At 42.9% G+C, this 26791-nt stretch overlaps 1 protein-coding gene across 10 annotated transcripts in view; it reads left to right on the top strand.

The window, feature by feature from the left end:
* Window positions 1-413: 413 nt before the first annotated feature.
* The window catches only part of LOC133751300 (zinc finger protein 271-like), a 41045-nt gene continuing 14667 nt past the window's right edge, over window positions 414-26791 (top strand). For 4 of the 10 annotated variants that reach the window (XM_062181277.1, XM_062181276.1, XM_062181273.1 and 1 more), the window contains exons 1-2: window positions 414-624; window positions 1496-1678. The gene's annotated coding sequence lies outside the window, so the exon portion shown is untranslated. Of the gene's footprint in view, window positions 625-1495; window positions 1679-15738; window positions 15843-26791 lie in introns of all 10 variants that reach the window. The other 6 variants (XM_062181275.1, XM_062181274.1, XM_062181270.1 and 3 more) reach the window with 3 other exon arrangements.

Below are 26791 nucleotides of genomic sequence, written 5' to 3'. Positions count from 1 at the left end.
CCTGTTGAGAGCATTTCTAGTTTCACCGTGAGCAAGATAATCACTGACATAAATCTCTAGCACATGATTGAAGTCAGATGCATTGTGGTTGTGAACATTTGGACATGAACCATGCAGAAAATAAATACCTCAATCCTTGACAAACGCTTTTTCTTGAACCTGCTTCCAAAACACTACTGTATTTGAGTGTCAATTCTAGTTCAATGATTTTTTTCTCAGCTACCAACATATAAATTATTTCCAACGCAGTCTGCCTCCACCCAAAAGCCCAGCTGGTTTTTCTAGGAACGCCCTGGCCTGGACTCCATTTCCCAGAGGCGCCAGGTGCTCTGACGTAGTCCGGCCTCCAATTGCCCGTAGGTGCGCGTGCGCATGCGCATGCGCGTGCTTCTCCAAGTGGCTTCAAGTTGGGAACGGAGGAAGTTCGCTTACTCATCAGTGGGCTCTGAGAGGCCGGATTGCTGCTTCTCCCATCCTCGCCACCTGTCTCGCTCCGCAAGTGCAACCCAGGCAGTTTTCGAACAACCGCTGCTCTGTGCGCCTGTGTCTGGCGCCCGTGGGTCCCACGTGCCGCGGACTTTCCCTGTCCCCGCTCTCCGCTTTTCTCCCGGGACTCCACGGCAGGTACGAGAACGGGAAGGGGCGCGGATGCGTGAGGGAGAGGGTGGGTGCGAGGGCGGCTGGCGGCTCCCCGCCGTGGGTCCTCGGTTCTCGGTGACCCTGGCGGCGTCCTCGGGCGCAGTCAGGGCTGGGCTCGCTCTGGGGTGTCGTTTTTTCCACGGCGGGTCCCGCGTGCTGCCTCGCTCAAACGCTCCTCGCTGTGCTGTATTTAGTGGTTACAAGAGCGAGGTCTCCGTGTGTGGGCACTGCACAAGCAGGCAGGCGGGAGCACAGTGAACCGGCGAGACCGCCTTCTCTATATTTAAATAACCCGGTTCTCACTTTGCGTGGCCGCGGGATGCTGTCTGGCCGGGCCTCCTGTATCCCGCGGCGGTTCCGTCCGCGTGGGGCTCGGTGGCGTTCAGCCGGGAGCCCGAGGCGGCAGAGCGGTGGGGAAGGAGCTTCAAGCTAGGATCTGCCCACTGCCCGCATCCTGACCCTCGCCGGCCCCGCGGACACCTGGTGTCTGCGTCCCTGTGTGCTCGGCGTTTTCCCAGCGGGAGCAGCGTGCGTGGTGTACAGTGGATTTGGGGATGGCTCCCTCCTCCGGGATTACTTAGCAGAGTTTTGCAATCCGGAGTATGAGGCCCGGGAAACGTGACTGATTTATTTTGCTGCTTTTTGATGTCTGTGAGCACCCACCCTCACCCCTAAGCCCCTGGGGCACGGTCGGCAGGTCTAAGCGTGCAGCGGCCTGGACTCCATTTCCCAGAGTCGCCAGGTGCTGACGTCTTCCGTGCGCCGATTGCGCGAGCGCGTTGGGGGAGGAATGTGCGCATGCGCGTGCTTGGTTCCGTTGCTTGGCGTTGGGAACTGAAGTTCGCGTTCTCCTCAGAGTGGGCTCTGAGAGGCCGGGCTGCTGCTTCTCCCACCCTCGCCGCCAGTCTTGCTCCGCAAGTGCAACCCAGACAGTTTTCGAACAACCGCTGCTCTGTGCGTCTGGCGCCCGTGGGTCCCACGTGCCGCGGACTTTCCCTGTCCCCGCTCTCCGCTTTTCTCCTGGGAATCTCCACGGCAGGTACGAGAACGGGAAGGGGCGCGGATGCATGAGGGATAGGGGTGGGTGCGAGGGCGGCCGGCGGCTCCCAGCCGTGGGTCCTTGCTTCTCGGTGACCCTGGCGGCGTCCTTGGGCGCAGTCAGGGCTGGGCCCCGGGTGTTGTGTCTCGCACCGCCGCTCCCCAGCCGGCCAGCGCTACCTCGCTCAAACGCTCCTCACTGTGCACCGGAGAGGGGAACTACACAAGCAGAGCCTATCGCAGCCCAGAGAAGGAAGGCAGTTCTCTATATTTAAATAACCCCGCTTCCCACTTTGCATGGATGGCAGAATGCCCTTGGGCTGGGCTTCCCCTTTGTATCCTGAGGGGGTTCTGGTGGGGAGGGGCTCGATGACCAGCAGTGGGGGTGGTGATGGAGGATCAGACTAGGATCTGCTTCAGGGTCCCCCATCCTGCTCCTCGTCGACCTGGTGAGGTCCGCAGGGACACATCAGGCAGCTGGAGCCCTGGGTGTTTGGCTGACTTTTTCTCAGCGGGAGCAGCGTGAAGGGTGCGCAGTAGCTTTGTGGATTGATCCTTCTTTTTTTAACCTGGAGCTTGAAGCCATGGAAACATAGCTGATGATATATTTTGCTGCTTTTCGATTTCTGTCCTCGGCCCGTCTTTATTCTGTTAGCAAGAATGTCAACTGTTATTACCTGCTTCTGATCCCTTTGTTAGAGTGGTGTTGTCACCAGATTACTAATTTATGAAACTCATTTAGCATGATGAGGTTATCTAGGAAGTAAAATAGAAACTGAATCCTGGGAAGAGGTTATTAGGGTGACAGCATTTCTTCTCTGAACCCCAGTGTGTTGTTGTTGACTTTGTCTACCACAATGCTTGTGAATGGACAGTTATGTGTTTCTGGTGGGAAGAGCTGCTTCAGACGCATGAAACGACTGTAAGACCACTTTCTGAGTAACCACGTTTTGTGCCCATTAATATGACTTGGAAACATCAAGAACAGGAGTCCTAGACTTGAGGGTAACTGGCTGCTCTTGGCACATTATTCCCTGCACTGCTCTAAGTTTCTGGCACGTTGTTTACAATGTGTAAGAGAGAAATGTTTCCTGTGAGAGACATAATCTGGTATTTAGCAGTGGTGTCTTTAAGGACAGGTGCCATGTGAGGAAGCAGTCTGATGGTGTCCATCTTCCCATTAATGGCAGTCATTGATGTCGACCACACATTGGGAAAAGGCATCCTCTCTGAATTGGATTAAGCCAGGAGGTTTCATCTATAATTTATCAAAGCTTTCTCTGTGTGAGGGAAAAGCCAGAATACTACATTATATAGATTTTTTTTTTTTTTAAGATTTATTTACTTGAAAGGCAGAGTTACAGAGAGGGAGAGACAGAGAGGTTGGTCTTTCATCCATTGGTTCACTCCTTAAATGGTCACAATGGCTTGGGCTGGGCCAGGCTAAAACCAGAAAATAGAAGCTTCTTCCTAATTTCCCACTTGGGTACAGGGGTTCAAACACTTTCTCAGGTGCATTAGCATGGAGCTAGATTGGAAGTGGAGCAGACAGGTCTTGAACCAGTGCCCATGTGGGATGCCAGCACTGAAAGTGGCTACTTTAACCCACGATGCCAGCCCCAGGGTTTTGTTTTTTTTTTTTTTTTCTTTGTAAGGGAAGATAAATTTTTTCTGATATCACTCTCAATATAAAGATTATAATTTGTAGTAGATGATGATTTTGGTTATATTTTCAGTTTCATTAAATTTCATTTTAGTGTATGTTTTTGAAGTTATTGAGTCCTAGTATTTATCTTATGTTATCCTTGCTTTATTTTTTTATTTTTTTATCTATTTGAGAGATAGAGTTACAGTGAGAGAGAGAGACAGAGAGAAAGGTCTTCCTTTCATTGGTTCACTCCCCAAATGGCTGCAATGACCGGAGCTGTGCCAATTTGCAGTCAGGAAACAGGTGTTTCTTCACAGTCTGCCATGCTGGTGCAGAGGCCCAAGTACCTGGGACATTTTCTACCGCTTTCCCAGACCATAGCAGAGAGCTGGATTGGAAGAGGAGCAGCCGGGACTAGAACCAGCGCCCTTATGGGATGCTGGCCGCAGGCAGAGGATTAGCCTATTGTGCCACTTCGCCGGCCCCATCCTTGCTTTAATGAATAAACTTTCTCCCATCTCTTATTTAAACTACATTTTAGAAAAGGTTTATTTTGTGTATTTGAAAGACAGAGTGACACAGTGTCAAAGATAGAGACAGAGGTCTCTTTCACCCCCCAAATGGCTGCAGTGGCCAGGGCAGGACCAGACTGAAGCCAGAAGCTTGAAACTCCATTAGAGATTCCCATGTGGGTAGCAGGAACCCAAGTGCTGGACCATCTTGCTGCCTTTCACAGGCATATTAGTAGGGAACTGGATTGGAATGGAGCAGCTGGGACTTAAACTGATATTCATCCAGGATCTGGCATTGTAGGTGGTAGCTTAACCCAGTGTGCCACAATGCTAGCCTATCAGTAGACATTTTTAAATGGAATCAGTGACTATGAGAATACAGATTCTAAATTCACAAGGGAAATGGAAAGAAGGTTCTTCTAATTTCAGTTGGTTCCACGGGTCTTTTTTTTTTTTTAAGCTTTTATTTAATGAATACAAATTTCATAGGTAATACTTCAGCAATATAGTAGTTCTACCCCCTATACCCACCCTCCCACCCACTCTCCTGTCCTGCCTCCTACTCCCTCTCCCATCCCATTGTTCGTTAAGATTCATTTTTAATTAACTTTATATACAGAAGACCAACACTATACTAAATAAAGATTTCAACAGTTTGCACCCACCCACACACACACAATGTATAAAGTACTGTTTGAGAACAAGTTCTGCAGTTAATTGTCATAGTATAATGCATTAAGGGCAGAGGTTCAACATGGGTAGTAAGTGCACAGTGACTCCTGTTGTTAATTTAACAATTAACACTCTTATTTATGACATCGGTGATCAACCAAGGCTCTTGCCACAAGCTGCCAAGGCCTTTTGTGACCACAAACTCCATCAATATTTAGACAAGGCCATAAGCAAAGTGGAAGTTCTCTCCTCTCTTCAGAGAAAAGTACCTCTTTCTTAGTTGGCCCCTTCTTTCCACTAGAGTCTCACAGAGAGTCTTCATGTAGAACATTTTTTGCCACAGTGTCTTAGCTTTCCATGCCTGGAATTCTCCCATGGGCTTTTCAGCCAGATCTGAATTCATTAAGGGCTGATTCTGAGGTCAGTGTGTTACTTAAAGCGATTGTCACTTTATGAGTCTGCTGTCCCATGGGTCTTTATTGGACATCAGCTCTGACTGGGCCAATAAGCGAAGCAAAATAAGTCAGAACTTTAGTTGACGTTTTGCTCTAAATCAGGGATGGGGAACATCCAGCCTGTGCAGTTTACTAATCTGTTAATGAGTGAATAAATAGGAGCTGGTGCTGTGCCCTAGTAGGTTAAGCCTCTGCCTATGGCTCTGGCATCCTATATGGGCACCAGTTCATGTCCCTGCTGCTCCTCTTCTGGTCCAACTCTCTGCTAATAGTCTGGGAAGGCAGTGGAAGATGGCCCATGTGTTTGGGCCCCTGCATCCATGTGGAGGGGCCCAGCTCCAGCTGTTACAACCATTTGGGGAGTGAAACAGTGGATGGAAGACCTCTGTCTCTCCCTCTCTCTGTAACTTTGCCTCTCAAATAGATAAATAAATCTTAAAAAAAAAAAAAAAGTAGATGAATAACTACAATTACCAATCCCTGTGAAGACGGGCACTTCCAGGCAACACATGCCAGACATCAATTATGTTTCAAAATACTGTCAGAGATGCCAGCCATGTTGTTTAAATGGCTTTAATCCTTCTCAGAACAGAATCCTGTGTGATCAAAGAGTCATGTGCATCAAAAATAATGCTGCTGCTGTTGGCTCACAGAGAACCATTTCTGGAAATGCATGTTTATCGCCAGTGTGCTTGAGCTATCCATGTGTACAATTGGTACTAATTCATGTGCAAATGTTTTTTTCTAGATGTTCATGATGTGAGGATTCTTCAGTGTTTGGTGCTTGTTGGGGGAGATAAAGAGAGGATATATATATGAGGGAATTGCATAGCTCAAAACTGGTCTCTGAATATCAAGTCTGTCATGAGTAGTGCTGCTTTAAATTATGGAACCTTCACTCTATTGGGTGACTTGGTTTTACCAGGTCAGTAATGGAAAAATCTCATTTTCTCCCATTCTCTCTATATGTCTACCCTATACATAAATAAATAAATAGATCTTCCATCTGAGCTGGCTTCAATGGGTATAATGTATTTCTCAGGGGATAATGTACTTGAAGGTTTTTGTAAGTCTTTTTCTTTGCTTGACTCAGGTACATTTTGCTTGGAATGTGTATAGACCAAAGCCAGCTATGTGTAGGCCACAGGAAGTTGTCTGATTTTCTCTGAGTAACCGTGGTGTGCTGCTGCTGCCCCCTGTTCCTGAGCATCTGTAAGCCAGAAGGGTGGAGTCTCCACTACTTGGAGATTCCATTTTTTTCTCTCCTTTCTTCCTCTCTTTTTCTCTTGGCTGTTTCTGCTGGTCTACAAAGGAGATGATTGCCCAGGAATAGTCACTGCCTTCATCTAAGATGCTATGTGGCCTCCTAACCTGGGAAGACTCCTTCTTGTGTGACAGTGGCCATTGAAAGGGACTCTGATGGACTCACACTGGGCATCTTCAAGGTGGACAACTTGTCCTACCTTCCAACCCTCTGGCAGGGCAGTGAATGCCACTGTATTAGCAAGTGTAGCTTTCTAGGAAATTTGAGGAGGAGAAGGGCTGAGGAAACTCATCATCTCTCATTTCATTGCTTTGCTCATTATGTTTCTCTGCTCTTGGTATTTCCCAGCTTTTCCATTGGTTCACATCCAGCAGGTTGCATGTGATTCTATTTTCACAGCTCTCAGCCCTTTTCAACTTCGAGCTATTTTTCAGAGAAGGACAAGGATGTTACCAGTCACCATAAAGTATTTTAAGTGATTATGTTTTCATTGTGACTTCAACACTGGAAAACTGACTTCTCTTGGGACCTGACGGGTTTTTTTGTTTGTTTGTTTTAATGACTTTTTTTAAAAAGATTTATGTATTTATTTGAAGGCAGAGTTACAGAGAGGCAGAGGCAGAGAGAGAGAGAGAGCGAGCGAGCGAGCAAGAGATTGAGATCGTCCATCCACTAGTTCACTCCCCAGAGAGAGAGTGAGCGAGCAAGAGATTGAGATCTTCCATCCACTAGTTCACGCCCCAGATGGCCACAATGGCTGGAGCTGCGCCAATCCAGTCAGGAGCCAGGTGCTTCTTCCGGGTCTCCCATGTGGGTGTAGAGGCCCAAGTTCTTGGACCATCTTCTGCTTTCCTAGGGCCATAGCAGAGAGCTGGATCAGAAGTGGAGCAGTCGGGACACGAACCGGTGCCCATTGGGATGTTTACACTGTAGGCAGCAGCTTTATCCACTTTGCCATAGCGCCAGTCCCCCGACCTAACAGGTTTGATGGGTGCTTATGCTGGGGCTCACTTTGAGTGCTAGACACATTGTTCTGGGTGACTGTTTCATATTTTAGATTCCTGTTTGTGGAAAAGTTTTTCTTATATTATCCAAGTGTCTGGTTGGGTTACCCCTGCCCATAGTGAGAACTAAACCTTTATTTGGCACTTGGGGACTTGGATTGCTGAGTCCTGCAATCTCCTGCATGAATTTAACCAGAAAATGTATTAGGAAACATTTAGGTTGTGGGTAGACAGGGCAGTGTTCCTGGATCCTCATGAAAATTGATATACTGATGCGTTTTTTTGTTGTTGTTGTTGTTGTTGTTTTTAATTAAACTTTTATTTAATGAATATAAATTTCCAAAGTACAGCTTATGGATTACAATGGCTTCCCCCTTCCCATAACTTCCCTCCCACCCACAACCCTCCCCTTTCCCACTCCCTCTCCCCTTCCATTCACATCAAGATTCATTTTCAATTCTCTTTATATACAGAAGATCAGTTTAGTATATATTAGGTAAAGATATCAACAGTTTGCCCCCATATAGCAACACAAAGTGAAAAAAATACCGTTGGAGTACTAGTTACAGCATTAAATAACAGTGTACAGCACATTAAAGACAGATATCCTACATAATATTTTTTTAAAAATTAATTAATTTTCTATGCCATTTCCAATTTAACACCAGGGTTTTTTTTTTTTTTTTCATTTCCGATTATCTTTATATACAGAAGATCGATTCAGTATATAATTAGTAAAGACCTCATCAGTTTGTACCCACACAGAAACACAAAGTGTAAAAATACTGTTTTAGTACTAGTTATAGCATCACTTCACATTAGACAACACATTAAGGACAGATCCCACATGGGATGTAAGTACACAGTGACTCCTGCTGCTGACTTAACAATTTGACACTCCTGTTCATGGCGTCAGTAATCTCCCTAGGCTCTAGTCATGAGTTGTCAGGGCTATGGAAGCCTTTAGAGTTCGCTGACATTGATCTTACTCCGATAGGGTCATAGTCAAAGTGGAAGTTCTCTCCTCCCTTCAGAGAAAGGTACCTCCTTCTTTGATGGCCCCGTTCTTCCCATTGGGATCTCACTCACAGAGATCTTTCATTGAGGTTTTTTTTTTTTTTTTCCCATGGTATCTTGGCTTTCCATGCCTACAGTACTCTCATGGGCTCTTGAGCCAGATCCGAATGCCTTGAGGGTTGATTCTGAGGCCAGAGTGTTTAGGACATCTGCCATTCGATGAGTCTGCAGTGTATCCCGCTTCCCATGTTGGATCCTTCTCTCCCTTTTTGATTCTACCAGTTAGTATTAGCAGACACTTGTCTTGTTTGTGTGATCCCTTTGACTCTTAGACCTATCAGAGCCATCAATTGTGAACTGAAATTGATCACTTGTACTAGTGAGATGGCATTGGTACATGCCACCTTGATGAGATTGTATTAGAATCCCCTGGCACATTTCTAACTCCACCATTTGGGGCAAGTCCAATTGAGCATGTCCTAAATTGTACATCTCCTCCTTCTCTTTTTCCACTCTTAAATTTAACAGGGATCACTTTTCAGTTAAAATTTAAACACCTAAGAATAATTGTGTGTTAATTACAGAGTTCAACCACTAGTACCAGAACAACAACAACAACAAATACTAAAAAGGATAAAGTATTACATTGTGCATCTAGAGTCAGGACAAGAGCTGATCAGGTCATTGTTTCTTATAGTGTCCATTTCACTTAACAGGTTTCCCCTTTGGTGCTCAGTTGTCACCGATCATGGAAAACAAATGGTATTTGTCTCTTTGGGACTGGCTTAATTCACTCAGCATGATGTTTTCCAGATTCCTCCATCTTGTTGCAAATGACCGGGTTTCATTGTTTCTTACTGCTGTATAGTATTCTATGGAGTACATGTCCCATAATTTCTTTATCCAGTCTACTGTTGATGGGCATTTGGGTTGGTTCCAGGTCTTAGCTCTTGTGAATTGAGCTGCAATAAACATTAACGTGCAGATGGCTTTTTTATTAGCCAAATTAATTTCCTTTGGGTAAATTCCAAGGAGTGGGATGGCTGGGTTGTATGGTAGGGTTATGTTCAGGTTTCTGAGGTATCTCCAGACAGACTTCCATAGTGGCTTAACCAGTTTGCATTCCCACCAACAGTGTGTTAGTGTCCCTTTTTCCCCACATCCTCTCCAGCATCTATTGTTGGTAGGTTTCTGAATGTGAGCCATTCTCACCGGGGTGAGGTGAAACCTCATTGTGGTTTTGATTTGCATTTCTCTGATTGCTAGTGATCTTGAACATTTTTTCATATGTCTGTTGGCCATTTGGATTTCCTCTTTCGAAAAATGTCTATTGTGGTCCTTGGCCCATCTCTTAAGTGGGTTGTTTGTTTTCTTGTTGTGGATTTTCTTGATTTCTTTGTAGATTCTGGTTATCCACCCTTTATCTGTTGTATAGTTTGGAAATATTTTTTCCCATTCTGTTGGTTGCCTCTTCACTTTCCTGACTGTTTCTTTTGAAGTACAGAAACTTCTCAATTTGATGCAATCCCAAATGTTAATTTTGGTTTTGACCACCTGTGCTTCTGGGGTCTTTTCCAAGAAGTCTTTGCCTGTACCTGTATCTTGCAGGGTTTCTCCAATGCTCTCTAATAATTTGATGGTTTCAGGTCGTAGATTTAAGTCTTTAATCCATGTTGAGTGAATTTTTGTGTAAGGTGAAAGGTAGGGGTCTTGCTTCAAGCTTCTGCACGTGGAAATCCAATTTTCCCAGCACCATTTATTGAATAGACTGTCCTTATTCCAGGGATTAGATTTGGATCTTTGGTCAAATATAAGTTGGCTGTAGATGTTTGGATTGATTTCTGGTGTTTCTATTCTGTTCCATTGGTCTATCCATCTGTTTCTGTACCAGTACCATGCTGCTTTGATAACAACTGCCCTGTAGTATGTCCTGAAATCTGGTATTGTGATGCCTCCGGCTTTGTTTTTGTTGTACAAGGTTGCTTTGGCTATTCAGCATCTTTTTTTCCAGATCTGAGAAGAATGTCTTTGGTATCTTGATTGGTATTGCATTGAATGTATAAATTGCTTTTGGGAGAATAGACATTTTGATGATATTGATTCTTCCAATCCATGAGCATGGAAGATTTCTCCATCTTTTGGTATCCTCTTCTATTTCTTTCTTTAAGGTTTTGTAATTTTCATCATAGAGATCTTTAACGTCCTTGGTTAAGTTTATTCCAAGGTATTTGATTGTTTTTGTAGCTATTGTGAATGGGATTAATCTTAGAAGTTCTTCCTCCGCCGTGGCATTGCCTGTGTATACAAAGGCTGTTGATTTTTGTGCATTGATTTTATATCCCGCTACTTTGTCAAATTCTTCGATGAGTTCCAGTAGTCTCTTAGTAGAGTTCTTTGGGCCCCCTAAATAAAGAATCATATCATCTGCAAAGAGGGATAGTTTGAGTTCTTCCTTCCCGATTTGTATCCCTTTAATTTCTTTTCCTTGCCTAATAGCTCTGGCTAAAACTTCCATAACTATATTGAAGAGCAGTGGTGAGAGTGGGCATCCCTGTCTGGTACCAGATCTCAGCGGAAATGCTTCCAACTTTTCCCCATTCAATAGGATGTTGGCTGTGGGTTTTTCATATATTGCTTCGATTGTATTGAGGAATGTTCCTTCCATACCCAGTTTGCTTAGGGTTTTCATCATGAAAGGGTGTTGTATTTTATCAAATGCTTTCTCTGCGTCTATTGAGAATCATATGGTTTTTCTTCTGCAGTCTGTTAATGTAGTGTATTACGTTGATTGTTTTGCGGACGTTGAACCATCCTTGCATACCAGGGATAAATCCCACTTGGTCTGGGTGGATGATCTTTCTGATGTGTTGTTGCATTCTATTGGCGAGAATTTTATTGAGAATTTTTGCGTCTATGTTCATCAGGGATATTGGTCTGTAATTCTCTTTCAATGCTGCATCTTTCTCCGGCTTAGGAATTAAGGTGATGCTGGCTTCACAGAAAAATTTGGGAGGATTCCCTCTTTTTCAATTGCTCTGAATAGTTTGAGAAGAATTGGAGTTAGTTCTTCTCTAAATGTCTGGTAGAACTCAGCAGTAAATCCATCTGGTCCTGGGCTTTTCTTTGTTGGGAGGGCCTTTATTACTGTTTCAATCTCTGTGTCAGTTATGGGTCTGTTTATGTTTTCTATGTCTTCCTGGCTCAATTTAGGGAGGCTGTATGTGTCCAAGAATCTGTCCATTTCTGATAGATTTCCCTGTTTGCTGGCATACAAGTCCTTGTAGTAATTTCTGATGATTCTTTTTATTTCTGTGGTGTCTGTTGTTATGTTTCCTTTTTCATCTCTGATCCTATTGATTTGGGTCTTTTCTTTTTTTAGTTAGCTGGGCCAACGGGGTGTCAATTTTGTTTATTTTTTCAAAAAACCAGCTCCTGGTTTGGCTGATTTTTTGTAATGTTTTTTTGGATTCAACCCTGTTGATTTCTTCTTTGATTTTAATTATTTCTCTTCTCCTACTGGGTTTGGGTTTGGTTTGCTGCAGATTTTCTAGATCCTTGAGATGACTTGAAAGCTCATCTATTTGGTGCCTTTCCAATTTCTTGATGTAGGCACCTATTGATATAAACTTTCCTCTTAACACTGCTTTTGTTGTATCCCATAGGTTTTGGTATGTTGTGCTGTGATTACTTCCAGAAAATTTTTGATTTCTCTTTTAATTTCTTCTATGACCCATTGTTCATTCAGGAGCATGTTGTTCAATCTCCATGTGTTTGCACATGCTCTAGGGATTCCCAATTTGCTAATTTCCAATTTCATTCCTTTGTGGTCTGAGAAGCTGCATGGTATGATTCTAATTCTCTTGAATTTGCTGAGACTTGCTTTATGGCCTAGTATGTGGTCAATCCTAGAGAAGGTTCCATGTACTGCTGAGAAGAATGTAAAGTCTTTAGATGTAGGATGAAATGTTCTGTAGATATCTGTTAGATCCATTTGGGCTATAGTGTCATTTAAATCTGCTGTCTCCTTGTTGATCTTCTGTCCTGTTGATCTGTCTATCTCTGAGAGTGGAGTATTGAAGTCCCCCAGTACTATTGTATTGGGGTCTAAGTCTCCCTTTAAGTCCCTTAACAAGTCTTTTAAATAAGCTGGTGCCCTGTAATTAGGTGCATATACATTGATAATCGTTATATCTTCCTGTTGAATGGATCCCTTAATCATTAAATAGTGCCCCTCTTTGTCTCTCCTAACAGTTTTTGTGGTAAAGTTTATGTTGTCCCATATTAAGATGGCTATGCCCGCTCTTTTTTCATTTCTGTTGGCATGGTATATCTTTTTCCAGCCTTTCACTTTCAATCTGTATGCATCATTGTTGGAAAGATGAGTTTCTTGTACGCAGCAAAAAGATGGGTTTTGTTCCTTAACCCAATCAGCCAATCGGTGTCTTTTAACTGGACAGTTCAAGCCATTAACATTCAATGTGACTATTGAGAAGGAGTACCTTTGCCCTGTCATTTGCCAAAGATATTTTCTAATATATGGTTTGAGATTCCTGTGATCTTTTGCTGTGAGGTTTCCTTCCCTTACCTTCTTTCATCTGCCGACAAATTCTTTCAGTTTCTGTTTGCTGTGAAAGGTCTTTATTTCACCTTCATTCACAAATGAGAGCTTTGCAGGATATAATATTCTGGGCTGGCAGTTTTTCTCTCTTAGTACCTGGGCTATGTCTCGCCATTCTCTCCTAGCTTGTAGAGTTTCTGAAGAGAAGTCAGCTGTGAGTCTAATTGGAGATCCTCTGAGAGTAATCTGGCGTTTCTCTCTTGCACATTTTAGGATCTTTTCTTTATGTTTCACTGTGGTGAGTTTGATTACAACATGTCGTGGTGAGGATCTCTTTTGGTCATGTTTATTAGGGGTTCTATGAGCTTCCTGTACTAGGATGTCTCTGTCCTTCTCCAAACCTGGGAAATTTTCTGCTAGTATCTCACTAAAAAGGCCTTCTAATCCTTTCTCCCTCTCCATGCCTTCAGGAACTCCTAGAATCTGAATGTTGGGTTTTTAAATAGTATCCTGTAGATTCCTGACAGTATTTTTTAGATTTCTGATTTCTTCCTCTTTTCTTTGATTTGACTGTTTCCTTTCCTGTTCTCTGTCTTCTAATTCCGATATTCTCTCTTCTGCTTCACCCATTCTGTTTTTAAGGCTCTCCAATGTGTTTGTCATTTGATCTGTTGAGTTCTTCATTTCATTAAGGTTTCTTGTCACTATCACAGTTTCATGTTCTACTAGTTGTTTCATTTCATTTTGATTCCTCCTTAATACTTCATTTTCACGAGAGAGATTTTCTATCTTGTCCATTAAGGATTTCTGTAGTTCAAGAATTTGTTTTTGAGAACTTCTTAATGTTCTTATCAGTTTTTTGAGATCCGCTTCTTGCATTTCCTCTATCTCTTCATCTTCATAATCTTGCATTGGGGTGTCTTGTTCATTTGGGGGCAAAAATGATGCTTTTTCTTAAGCAAGCTGTATCTGAGCTTTGCTTCTACCTCTTCTGAAATTTTTGTGCTTTCAACTTCTTTATAACCACACATGAGTACCCTTTGCTCATTCTCTATACCGCTGAGGAGAATATAATGAAGACATTTCAGCTCTTTCCTCTGTCAGTACATATTCCTCAGATTGTTTCCTTGTGTTAGGCACTGGGTTAACTTGGCTGCACTGAAAGGGATCTGCCTATACTCAGTGTAACTTTTCATTAAAAGTCATCATAAAATTTACCTGCCTTGTAAACCTCTCATCTTTTGTTTTGAAATATGCTGTCAGTGTATCCTCTTTCACCCCCATCCTTTTTTTTGGTAAAAATTGAAAAATTTATTTTAAAGATAGATTTACAAAGAAAGAGATAGAGACAGACAGTTGAGGATCTTGCATCTGTTGGTTCACCCTCAAATGGCCACAACTAACAGGACTGGGTAAATTGAAAGCCTGGAGCCTGGAACTCCATCTGAATCTCCCATGTAAGAGCCAGCGCCTAAATATTTGAACTATCTTCTGTTTCTTCCCCAGGCGCATTAACAGGGAGATGGATCAGAGATGGTGCAGCTTTGATTTAAACTGGCACTCATGGGGCCAGACTTTTGGCATAATCTACTGCCTGCAATTCTGGCATCCAAAATGGGTGATGGTTCATGTCTCAGTTGCTCCACTTTTGATCCAGTTCCCTGCTAATGGTCTGGGAAAAGAGCAGAAGCTGGATTAAGTGTTTGGGTCCCTGTCATCTATGTGGGAGACGTGGATGAAGCTCCTGGCTCCTGACTTCCACCTGGCTCAGCCCTGGATGCCATCAACCACAGATGGAAGATCTCTGTCTCTCCTTTTTGTCTGTCTCCCTTAGAATATATTTATTTATTTGAAAGACATAGTTACAGTAAGAGAGAGAGAAAAAGATCATCCATCTACTGGTTCACTCCCCAGATGGTTGCAATAGCCAAGGCTGGGCCAGGCCCTGACCAGGACCCTACCAGCAGCCACAAGCTTCATTCATGTCTCCCACATGGATGGCAGTGGCTAAAATACTTGGAGTTTATTCTATTCCTAGACCATTAGCAGGGAGCTGGATCAGAAGTGGAGCAGCTGGGACATGAACTGGTGCCTATATGGGATGCCAGCATTGCAGGTGGTGGCTCTACCTGCTACTCCACAATGTCATCCCTTCGCTGTCTCTCTCTCTCTTTCTGTGTAACTCTAATTTTCAAATAAATACATCTTAAACTGACATTCATATGGGATGCCAACATTTGAGGTGGTGGTATATTAACTCACCATGTCACAATACCAACCCCACCATTCCCCTTCTGTTAACTTGTGTGTCAAGATGCCTGTTGGAGATGCCTGATGAACAGGTGTCAGCATTGTGTTACACTGTTCTACTTTAGTCTGGTTGTCATTGGTTGAGTGGGAAATAAGTGATCAAGGCTAGCTGTAATGTGATTATTGGTTCTTAAAGCTGCTATGTGATAGGGTGGAACTGGCTCATCCATTTTGTTTCTTAAAAATATGAATAGAAAATGAAATCCTCAAAGATAATATGCCACAAAGTAGTTACTGGAGACCAATATTCCCTCTTTTTTTTTTTCCCACCTAACAGATTCAGCTGGTTTCTGTGTTTCTATCTTTAGCCCAAACGTGTATCAGACTTCAAGAGCAGAGGGAATGTTTTCAGTCAATTCAGGTCTCATAGATGTTGTCCATTCACCTCAGAGCACAAAAAACTCTGCTTTTGTCTGGCTTTCATTGCGTGGTGGTTCCATCCCCCACGGAGATGGATTCTTTACACAGGAATACATCTAAGTGGAGAAAAATTCATGCAGTCTATTTTTTGAAGTGAAATGGAATTTTGATCAGGATATTCTTGAGATTGTGATCAGCAGGGTGGGGAAATTTTGTTCATTGTGTTCCTGCCTTGTGGAGTGCTCTGTGTTCTCCTTCCAGTGTACACGCAGGAAGCCTATGGCCGTATCTGAGGGTGTTTGTGCAGCACTGCAGTATCTGAAGTTCCCTTTGTGACCATCTCTAACTGGAAACCAAGGTGCAAAGTGAGTAGGAGACTCACCCTGAAACCACCCTGGGTTTGTGCCTCTTGCTCCTTTTCTTTTCCTTCCATACTGAAGCGGCCTTAAACAGAGTTATACTGGTTTTAAGTAGAAAGGCAGAATGACAGGGAATGTTTTGTTTCTTTTTAATTTTAATTTTCTTTTTTTCTAGGATAGAGATCTTCCATATGCTGGTTCATTCCCCATATAGCCATAACATCCTGGGCTGGCCTAGACTGAGGCCAGGAGCTAGGAGCCAGATCTCTGATGTGCCTGCAGGGGCCCAGGGACTTTGGACATTCTCTGCTGCTTTCCCATGCCATTATTAGGGAGCTAGATGGGAAGTGGAGCCACCAGGACATGAACTGATTCCTATATGGGATGCCGGTGCTGCAGGCCATTGTTTAAACTAACTGTGCCGTAGTGTGGACCCCTTTTTAAAAACACTTTTTTTAAAAAAAAGGTTTGTTTACTTATTTCTTTGAAAGGCAGAGTTAGAAAAATGGAAAGATACCTGCACTCCCACCACACACACACACACACACAGAGAGAGAGAGAGAGAGAGAGAGAGAGAGAGAGAGAGAGAGAGATGTTCTATCTACTGGTTCACTTCCTCAGTGGTCCAAACAGCCAGGACTGGGCTAGGTCAAAGCAGGAGCCAGGAGATGCATCCAAGTCTCCCATGAAGGAGCAGGGCCACAAGCACTTGGGCTATCCTGTGATACTTTGCCAGGCACATTACCAGGGAGCTGGATTAGAAGTAGGGTGACTAGAATATAAACCATAGCCCATATGGGATGCCAGTGTCACAGGCAATGGCTTTACCTAATATTCCACAATGCTGGCCCCACATATGTTGGCAACATATTTAAGGGATATTAGAAAACCTCCTTATTGCCATTAGCTGCCATTCAGACCTGCCTTACAGAACCATTTTGAAATAAGTAGCATTTCTCACATAATTGAATGGCAGCCTACAAGACTGCTCCGAACGGAGAGTTTCCGGGGGCATGTGGGGCAGAGATGCTGAAAGGGGGTGAGGGTGAGAGTTGAGGTAGGAGGGGAAGGCCAGAAAGGTTGGAAAGTATCGAAAAGCACAAATAGGACACAGGTCACTTGTGCAGATTACCAAAATTAACCTTTTTTTTTTTTTTTAGGGTTTTTTATTTTTTAATTTAGAATTGATTTCTTTTTTAAAAAAAAATATTTATTTACTTACTTGAAAGTAGGAGTTACACAGAGAGAGAAGGAGAAGCAGAGGCAGAGAGAAAGAGAGAGAGAGGTCTTCCATCCACTGCTTCATTCCTCAATTGGTTGCAACGGCCGGAGCTGCGCCAGTCCAAAGCCAGGAGCTTCTTCTGAATCTCCTATGGGGGTGCAGGGGTCCAAGGACTTGGTCCATTTTCCACTGCTTTTCCAGGCCACAGCAGAGAGCTGGATCGGAAGTGGAGTAGCCAGGACTTGAACCGGCACTCATATGGGATGCCAGCACTGCAGGCAGTGACTTTACTGTAACATTTTGCCACAGTGCTGGCCCTTAGAATTAATTTTGTTAAAATAGTTTCTGATGTAGCTGATGCACTTTTCAGAGTTTTTGTGTGGATATTTTTATAAGCAGTAGAGAACTGATGTAATTAAACCCAAGAAGACACTCCTAAATAAGCAGTTCACCATAGTTTTGATAGAGAGATGAGTATGGCTGTGTGTGTCCCTTGCTAAGAGCAGAAGTTTTATGACTGAATTTGAGGTCATTAAAATCAGTTTATTTTATTTATATATATTTTTTGACAGGCAAAGTTAGAGAGAGACAGAGAGAAACGTCTTCCTTCCGTTGGTTCACCCCCCCCAAATGGCTGCTATTTCCAGCACCCTGCGCCGATCTGAAGCAAGTAGCCAGGTGCTTCTTCCTGGTCTCCCATGTGGGTGCAGGGCCCAAAGTCTTGGGCCATCCTCCACTGCCCTCCCGGGCCACAGCAGAGAGCTGGGCTGGAATAGAGCAACCAGGACAGAACTGGCGCCCCAACTGGGACTAGAACCCTGGGTGCCAGCGCTGCAGGCAGAGGATTAGCCTAGTGAGCCGCGGTGCCGGCTAAAATCAGTTTATAATAGAAACAGTGACCACTTCTGTTGCAGCCACTCCTGGCTCTCACTCTACATCCCTGTGTACATAGTCCACATGTGAGAAGGGTGAAAAGGCGTGCACATTCCCAGCTGTTGTGGGCAGTTGGGGAGGTACCGGCAAGGAGGAAATGACTGTCTCTCCCCTTGCCTTTAAATGAAATGAAAAATTAATAGATAAAAATTGGGGAAAATTGTGCTTTGCCTTGTGTCCATGAACAAAAAAATTACTGTTGCTGTATGCAGAACTCATTTATACACTTTGCAAATACTCATAAATCTCCACTTAAGGGCTGGTTGATCATTGCTGTCTGGGCTGCCTACTTTAGTTCCCATTCTGGGATCCATCCCTTTCCATCATCTGCACTTCGCTGTAGTGCTCATAAATCACCAAACTGCCTCACAACTTTGCATCCTTTCGTTCTTTATTCGTAGGTTGGCCATAAACTCACTTTCTTAACAGCATGCTGATTTCTAAAATTCTTCATAGGCAAAGAGATAATGGGGTTATTGATTTTCTCTGAGCCTTCCCCCAAGTCATTTATTTTATTTTTATTTTTAAATATTTATTTATTTGAAAGAATTACAGGGAGGCAGAGGCAGAGGAAAAGGGAGGTCTTCTATCCTCTGGTTCACTTCTCAGATGGCCACAATGGCCAGAGCTGAACTGATTCAAAACCAGGAGCTTGGTCTCGTCATGCAGGTGCAGGGGCCCAAGGACTTGGGCCATCTTCTTCTGCTTTTCCAGGCCATAGCAGAGAGCTGAGTCAGAAGTGGAGCAGCCAGAACTCGAACTGGCACCCATATGGGACGCCAGTACTTCAGGCTAGGGCTTTAACCCTATGTGCCACAGCACTGGCTCCAGTGGTTTGCTTTATGACACTGATATTTATTAATAAAAAGAGAACATTTTCCATGTATTTAATGCATACAATTTTTTCTTTTTAAGATTTTATTTATTTATTTGAGAGGTAGAGTTACAGACAGTGAGAGGAAGAGAGAAAGTTCTTCCTTCTGTTGGTTCACTCCCCAGTGGCTGCAACCGTCAGAGCTACACTGATCTAAAGGCAGGAGCCAGGAGCTTCTTCCCAGTCTCCCACGTGGATGTGGAGGCCCAAGGACTTGGGCCATCTTCTACTGCTTTCCCAGGCCATAGCAGAGATCTGCATTGGAAGTGGAGCAGCTGGGTCTCGGACTGGTGCCCATATGGGATGAGGACGCTGTAGGCGGAGGATTAACCTACTGTGCCACAGCGCCGGCCCCAAATGGATACAATTCTAAGAACATAACTATACTTCTCTACCAATTTTCCCCTCCTTCCTTCTGTTGCTAAAGATTCAAGAAGTTTGCTTGTTCTCTTAACCTAATCTTTATCCCCTCATCTCCAGTCTTCCTATCCATTTGTTCCTACTTAAAATTGGTACTTTTGGGTTTCTATTTTTTCCTTCTCTTTCATCCATATATTTTCGTACATGCACCCCAGTTCCAAAGAAGGAATAATGAATAAAGAGCTATTGATTCAAAGGTAGGAATCCTATCTAATATGGAACATAATGAAAAAGAAGATTCCATTGTTTGTAACCTGTATTTTCTTTTTTAAAGGTATTTATTTAGTTGAAAGACAGAGTTACAGAGTAAGAGGCAGAGAGAGAGAGAGAGACAGACAGATAACTTCCATATGCTGGTTCACTCTCCAAATTACCACAATGGCCAACCAAGGGCTAGACTGAAGCTAGGACCCAGGAGTTTCATACAGGTCTCCCACGTGGAAGCAGAGGCCCAAACACCTGGGCCATCATCTGCTGCTTTCCCAGTTCATTAGCAGGGTACTGGATCAGATATGGAGCAGCCAGGACTCAAACTGGCACCCATGTGGGAAGCAGCACTGCAGGCGTCAGCTTTACTGTGGCTACACCAAAGCACCAACCCCAGATTCCATTTTATCAAAAGACAATACGGAATTCTTCCAGATGACTTTTCCCTGTGGCTAAACCAGTAGGAATTTTTTTTTTTTCTTACAATGTGACCTAGATTAATTATTTCCATGTTTCCTGATTAACATTCTCTATTGGTTCAGAATGCTGGTTTCCCTGGGAGACCAGGGAAAGAGTACCTGTTTTCTGTTCAGTTGTGCTGAGTTGCATGGAAGCTATAAGGGAAGTTTGAGCAGGAAAAGTGAGGTTGGAGGTGTGAGAGAAGGCAGTGTAGAGGTTAAGTATAAAGGAAATAAGTGCAGGACTATATTCACAGAGAAGTTTAGTAAGAAAACTAAGTGTGATCAGAGAGCTAAAAAGAAGGAAAGAAAATTTGAAGATAGAGATGAGAAGAAATGGGAAATTGGAAGCATCTGAGGAAATTCTGACTGATCTCATACACACTTACTGAGGGTGTGAGGAAACAGGCTATTGCACTCATTGGTGTGACTGTAAAGCAGTAGAATCTCTTTGGAAGATGATTTGGCAGATCTCTGTACAAAATACTTTAAATACTTTAAATGTAAATGTCCCTTGTTAGGATTCAACTGACAGAATTTATCTTACATATATTTGGTCAAATATCTAATTTCTTTAGTATTATTCATGATGGGAATAAAACAGAAAGAACCTAAATGTATATTGATAGACAATTGGTAAAGCTCATTCTCACATCCTGTATTGTTTCCCACCCCACCCCCTGCATTCTTCTCCAGGTTTGACAGCCCACAAAAAGCTTGAAAAACCTGTGTGGAGAAGCTCACCTCCACCTACTAACTCCCTAAGATATAAAAAGGCCCAGCCTGCTGGGGTCTGGGCCCTCTGCCAAGTGTTTGGTCTGTGTGCACACTGGCAGTTGGTTAACCTCTGCAAGTTTATTTTCTTTGAATAAAAAATGCAGAAATATTTGGAAATAGATTTATCTCTAACTTTGAAATATTAAGCATATCCTTTCAATAGTTTTTTGTTTAATTGGTAATTTCCTGTGAATTTTCTAGCCAGCTTCAATAAGCTCTCTTCTCTTCCCTATTTTTGACTCTTAAAATTATTTCAAATTATGAGATGATTCCATATGCTAACTTATTTGAGCTTTTCATTTCCCATTTTGGTGACAGACCAAAGAGACATCAATTTTGTATCCTGTTGAGGTAATCTATATATATAATCTATATATTCTCTGTCTCCTTAAGTTCTGATTGTTTAAAAAATAGCTGAGGTGGTTTTTTGTTTGTTTGTTTGTTTTTTAAAGAGTTGTGGTTTGTTTGAATATACACTCATTCTAAAGCATTTGATCGTCTATATTATATTGTTAAGAACTCCTATTTCTACTAGAAAAATCAAATGTCCAAATTCTTTGGACTTTGATATTTCCAGTTGTGCCCCTGGAAATGTCAGGATGTATCTCTCATCTTGTAGAAACATCAACTAATTAGGTTATTTGGATTATATTAGAGGTTCTGTCAAGATGTGAAGTGTGCTAAAGTTATGATAATGTAAAGCACTATCAACACAAATGTCCAGAAGTCTAATGATCTTGTGCTGTTATCAGTCATGATGGTTATCTTAATGAAAAAGGCCCAGAGGCCTAATAGGGATAGATGTTTCCTGAAATCTTTGGGGTGCTTTCTAAAATACTGTATAGAGTAAGCAAGTGCCTCTTGTTGGTTAATTTTAACCAACATGGTTAATTTTAACCATGGCTATGTAAATATTTTTTGTCATCCACAGTTTTGTATTCTCTTTCAAGCACTAAAATACAGATTTACTGCTCATGGAAATTAAAATATTGTTGATTCTCTGTTTAAAGTGAGTCCTCTTCAAGGTTCTAAAAGACTTTTCCCTAATTGTTACTGTTTTCAAAGCATTGAGACAGTTTTGTAAGTAGATAAAGCCAATAATGGGCTACAGATTCCAACTAAGAAAAAGTATGGTTAGTTCAGGTTACTAAGAGTGGGAAGTAATTCTAATCGATTGGTGGTAATTTTTAAAAAGGCATTTAAAGGTTTAAAAAGCTGTTACTGAAACTATTTTGTTGTTCTGTCCTGTAATGTATGTTATATGTTATCCTTGTGTACATATTGTATGTCTACATGGGAAAATTTATTAAGAGCTCTGTTTTAATTGGCTTATACTTGTGCTAGATTTTCAAGAAAAGTTTCCAACTACGTGTTCTATTACAATTTATACAAGGCTTTGGAACTTTTGGTAAATGTTTTTGTAAGCTATTTGAAAGTTAAAATTATTTGCTAAGTTTTCACTTGATATTAAGTTCCTAAGAGTAAGCAATCTGACTTGTTTCCTCATGTCTATTATCTTGAAGATGGGAAACTATCTTGATGGAGACTCCTTCAGAATAGAATAAGTTTCCCATCTTCAAGATACACTTTGATCTCTAGACCTTATAAAAAGGATAACTAACAATTTTCTGTAATAAGTAGCCTGGCTACATTAGATGAAATTATTATTTTGCAGCTAGATTTATTTTACCATGGGTATAGCAAACAGGCAAAACATCCCTTTTCAAACCAAACTAGGGAAGAGGAAGTTTTACTAGTTACTTCAAAATTTATAAGACAGTTTGGATAAGGTGGTCTTAATGTTTGAATTTGCCTAGCAGGACATAGCTTTCCTTATGGGCATCATCTTATCTCATAGGAAAAACACTGTCATAACATGCCTGTGACTACAGATTTCTAGCTCAGGCCACCTAAGATTAAGGATGGAATAAATCACCCCCTTGCTGACATTCTTAAAGTTTGCCTCCGTGGTCTACTTTAACAGACCAGGAGGAAGAGGAGTGAGCTGGGCAGCGGGAGCAATGTGAGGATAAGTGGCAGGCCAATTAATCGCTGCTCTATGTGGTTATCTGCCATCAAGGAGACCCAACAAGGCCAGTCCACCCCCAGATGGGGCCTCTTTTCAATATTAGGAGTCAGGGCACTGGGCAAGCAGCTGTTGTGACAGAAACCGGCTCCTGAAGAGCCCTGCCAGCTCTGCCAAGAGCAAGGACACAGGAAACAGAACTGCCCTGGGGATTGAAGGACTCTTGGGTCAGAGCTGAAAACTCTACTAGCCCTCTCTAAACTGAAAAAGCCCTTTTCTCTGCCCAACTTCCTAAATAAGCACTGCAGTTGAGGGGATGGCCTAGGGTCAATAACATTGCTAGCAGAGCTGTAAGTTTACTTTTAGATTTGTCACCTATTCAAGACTAACCTATTCAGGTCAGCTCTTCTCCCAGGCCAGGTAGCTAATGGAAGTCAACAGGGTGTCTTCTATAAGGGGGCTCATACCTCCCTTATGATGTCTTTTCCAATATTACATGTGAAGAGATAATAGGTCTGGACCTTGCATATACGTGGCCAGGCCTTATCAAGCCCCTCTTGTCCATTTCTGTTTGCCTCTCAATGGGAAAACTCCCTCCTTGTTTTGGACAGCACCTTTCTTAGATTTTCTAATGACTCTTCCCTTAGTTTTGGACCCTGTATATCTAATCTGCTTTCCTCCAGATTTGAAGCAGTGAAATTCTAGATGGCCATGCACATGAAACCTTGAAAGGAGACAATTTCTGCCTCCTGCTGGAAGCCTGTCTTGAGCACAGGTCCCTACTTCACCCCTGTTCAGCTTGAAGAAGTCAGAGCAGTCCTTGCCTTAACCCCTGACAGCAACCTGGGTTTCCATAAGCAGAGGGAGGAAATGAGGGAGGCCAGGACTAGAAGCAGGCCAGACAAACTACATCCCATAGCTCCTTGCCAGCACAAACACACTAAATAAAACAGAAGCGTTCACGCATACACTGTCTTGACGCTATGTGCAGGACTCTTGCTTTCCTATGTCCCCTGTTTCCCCCCCTCATTTTGGCCGTCTTTTCCATGGGCAGTGTTTCTAATTTCTCCTTTTAGCCTCATAATCATAGTGCTCCTATTCCTACCATGTATAATTGACATTTCAAAGATCATTACAGGCGCGTATGACTAATACATTCCAAGCCATCATGCAGGAACAACACCGAGTGCTCTTCTTCAATCACTCTGATCCAGAGAGAAACGTCTTCCTTCCGTTGGTTCACCCGCCAAATGGCCGCTACGACCGGCACGCTGCGCCGATCCGAAGCCAGGAGCCAGGTGCTTCTTCCTGGTCTCCTATGTGGGTGCCGGGGCCCAATGACTTGGGCCATCCTCCACTGCCTTCCCCGGGCCACAGCAGAGCGCTGGACTGGAAGAGGGGCAACCGGGACTAGAACCCAGTGATCATATGGGATGCCAGCACCACAGGCAGAGGATTACCCAAGTGAGCCATGGCGCTGGCCCCATGAATTTCTTTTTTTTTTTTTTTTTTTTTTTTTTGACAGGCAGAGTGGACAGTGAGAGAGATAGAGAGAAAGGTATTCCTTTGCCGTTGGTTCACCCTCCAATGGCCGCCGCAGCCAGCGTGCTGCGACTGGCGCACCACACTGATCTGAAGCCAGGAGCCAGTTGCTTCTCCTGGTCTCCCATGGGGTGCAGGGCCTAAGCACTTGGGCCATCCTCCACTGCACTCCCGGGCCACAACAGAGAGCTGGCCTGGAAGAGGGGCAACCGGGACAGAATCCGGTGCCCCGACCAGGACTAGAACCTGGGGTGCCAGCGTTGCTATGTGGAGGATTAGCCTGTTGAGCCACGGTGCCGGCCTGAATTTCTTTCTTACTCATTTAGTTAAGAGACTTAGAGACAGAGGATTCCTGTCCACTGATTTACTACCCAAATGGCATTCAATTCTGGTTTTTCATGTGTTATTCCAACCACTGCCACCATCTTCATAGAACTCCTGGCCCTGGAATTGTCCTCATATTGCACAGGAACTGTGTGGTTGGTTTCTGTGTCTGTGAATGTTAGTGTGGAGGTAAAAGGAACCTTGAAGAGCAGGACAGGTGCCTTTCTCTTGGTGGCATAGCTGACAGTTATAGATCTGAGGTGTTAGGATCTGTCATTCAGTGCACCCTGTAGATCTTGGCTGGTTCAGGAAGGGACACCAGTGGTAAATCCTCAGTTCTAGAGCTGGAGAAAAGGTCAGTAGTGCCGGCCCAGCACTACTCATTTGAGGTTATAGAGGTTTATGCAAGACCTAATTTCCAGGAATATGGAAGTTTGGGATCTGGGTGACAGCCCCATTTCCTTTGGAAGTGAGTAGTTTTTATGATATTTGAAGAAGGGAGCTGTAAGAATAGGAGTCCTGACAGAATGCCACTTGATGCTCTCTGAGACAATGCCTTAAGACTTTAGAGCAGAGATAAAAGAGTCACTGAAATGTGAAGATCCTAGTTTTGCATGGTCCAAGCAGTTATTGATCATACTGACCAGAGTGAACAAGATTTAGTTGATATTACCTTACTTCATCCATAAATTATCAAAGATTGGGTGATAGTGGAAGCTCTGGACCAGCCTTCAAAAGAAAGTTGTGAATGGATTAGAAAGAGGGGGCAAGGGCCTACAAACGTTACTTATTTAAGTGGTCTGGAGTGTGTGGTCTGGGGTAGAGGGATAACCTGTCATGTCTGAGAATCACTGTCTACATTGCTTCCTACCACATGCCTATTACTTCATTCCACTCTCATGATTTCCAGAAATGGAGGTCTGCGATACCTAGTCTGCCATATATTTGAAGATTGCTGTAGAAGATTGCCTTGAGCATGTCTTTACTTTTGATCCTGATGCTATGTATGGATTGTGTGACTTCAAAATCATATCATAAAAATTTTCCTACTTACTGTCAGTAATTTCTTCTTGAAAATTTTGAACATTATATAGTATACATGCAGCTACAGAAAATTACTGTGAGCTTTCTCCTGTTTTTAATAGTAAAATTACATTAAATCAGACTTCATTTGTTAAGAAGTTTCTTAAAATTTGAACAGAGTATGACCACGTCTAAGCAGAAATTGCAGCATAATCTTATGATCTCCAGATAATTTATTTGCATTTTTCCAAAAACTTTTTTTTCTTTTTAGTATCAGCAGCTTTGCTAAGATCCAGTTGATAGGCTAGGCATAGATCAAATTTATAGGAGCTTTTTTCCTTAATTATTTGATAAAGTGTTCTATATAAGAGAGAGGGAGAGACACAGATCTTCCATCTGCTGATCACTCCCCCGAATGCTGCAATGGGCAGGTCTGGAACAGGCTGAGGCCAAGATCCAGGAGATTCTTCTGGGTCTTCTATATTAGTAGCATTTACCCAAGTGCTTGAGCCCTCTTCCACTGCTTTTCTCAGGCCACTAGTAGGGAGCTGAATCAAGCAAAGCAGCCAGAATACAAACTAGTGTCCATAAAGGGTGCTTGCATAGCAGGTGGCAATTTACTTGCTACATGGTAGTGTCAGTCCTATGTTGATGGAAACTTGAACATGAGATTGTGAATTGAACTTTCTCTCCTGTTCACCAGCATGTATCAGCATTTGTTGTAGGTCAAATAGCCATTTGATTTGTAATTCTGATTCATTATTTTGGGATTGGCTCATCTGGGCAGTTCCTATGATCAGCCTGGGGTCAGAAATGAGGGATTAGTCATCTGAGGAACTGATTGGTGCCTTAGATGTGACTTAACTTAAATGTCTGGTGCTTTGTGATGAATCCTATCTCTGCAACCGGCAGGCCCCAGGGTTTTCCAGAAGATAACTTCTGTGTCAAATAAGGGAAATCTGAGAAGGCAAATACTTCACAAACTATCTGTTTCTGTCACATTTACTGATAACTCATGGAGTTAAGCAAGTGAAAAAGTCAAATCCAGAGTCTTGTATGGATACAAGGAATGGTATTATTTTGAATCATTACTGGTAAAGTGTACTGAATTAAATATACATGATGTATATTTGTTCCAATGCAATTTTG

The sequence above is a fragment of the Lepus europaeus genome, chromosome 22 (assembly GCF_033115175.1).
Source record: "Lepus europaeus isolate LE1 chromosome 22, mLepTim1.pri, whole genome shotgun sequence".
Classification (NCBI taxonomy): Eukaryota; Metazoa; Chordata; class Mammalia; order Lagomorpha; family Leporidae; genus Lepus; species Lepus europaeus.
Note: the sequence above shows the minus strand (reverse complement) of the source record. Positions and strands in the feature narration are given on the sequence as shown.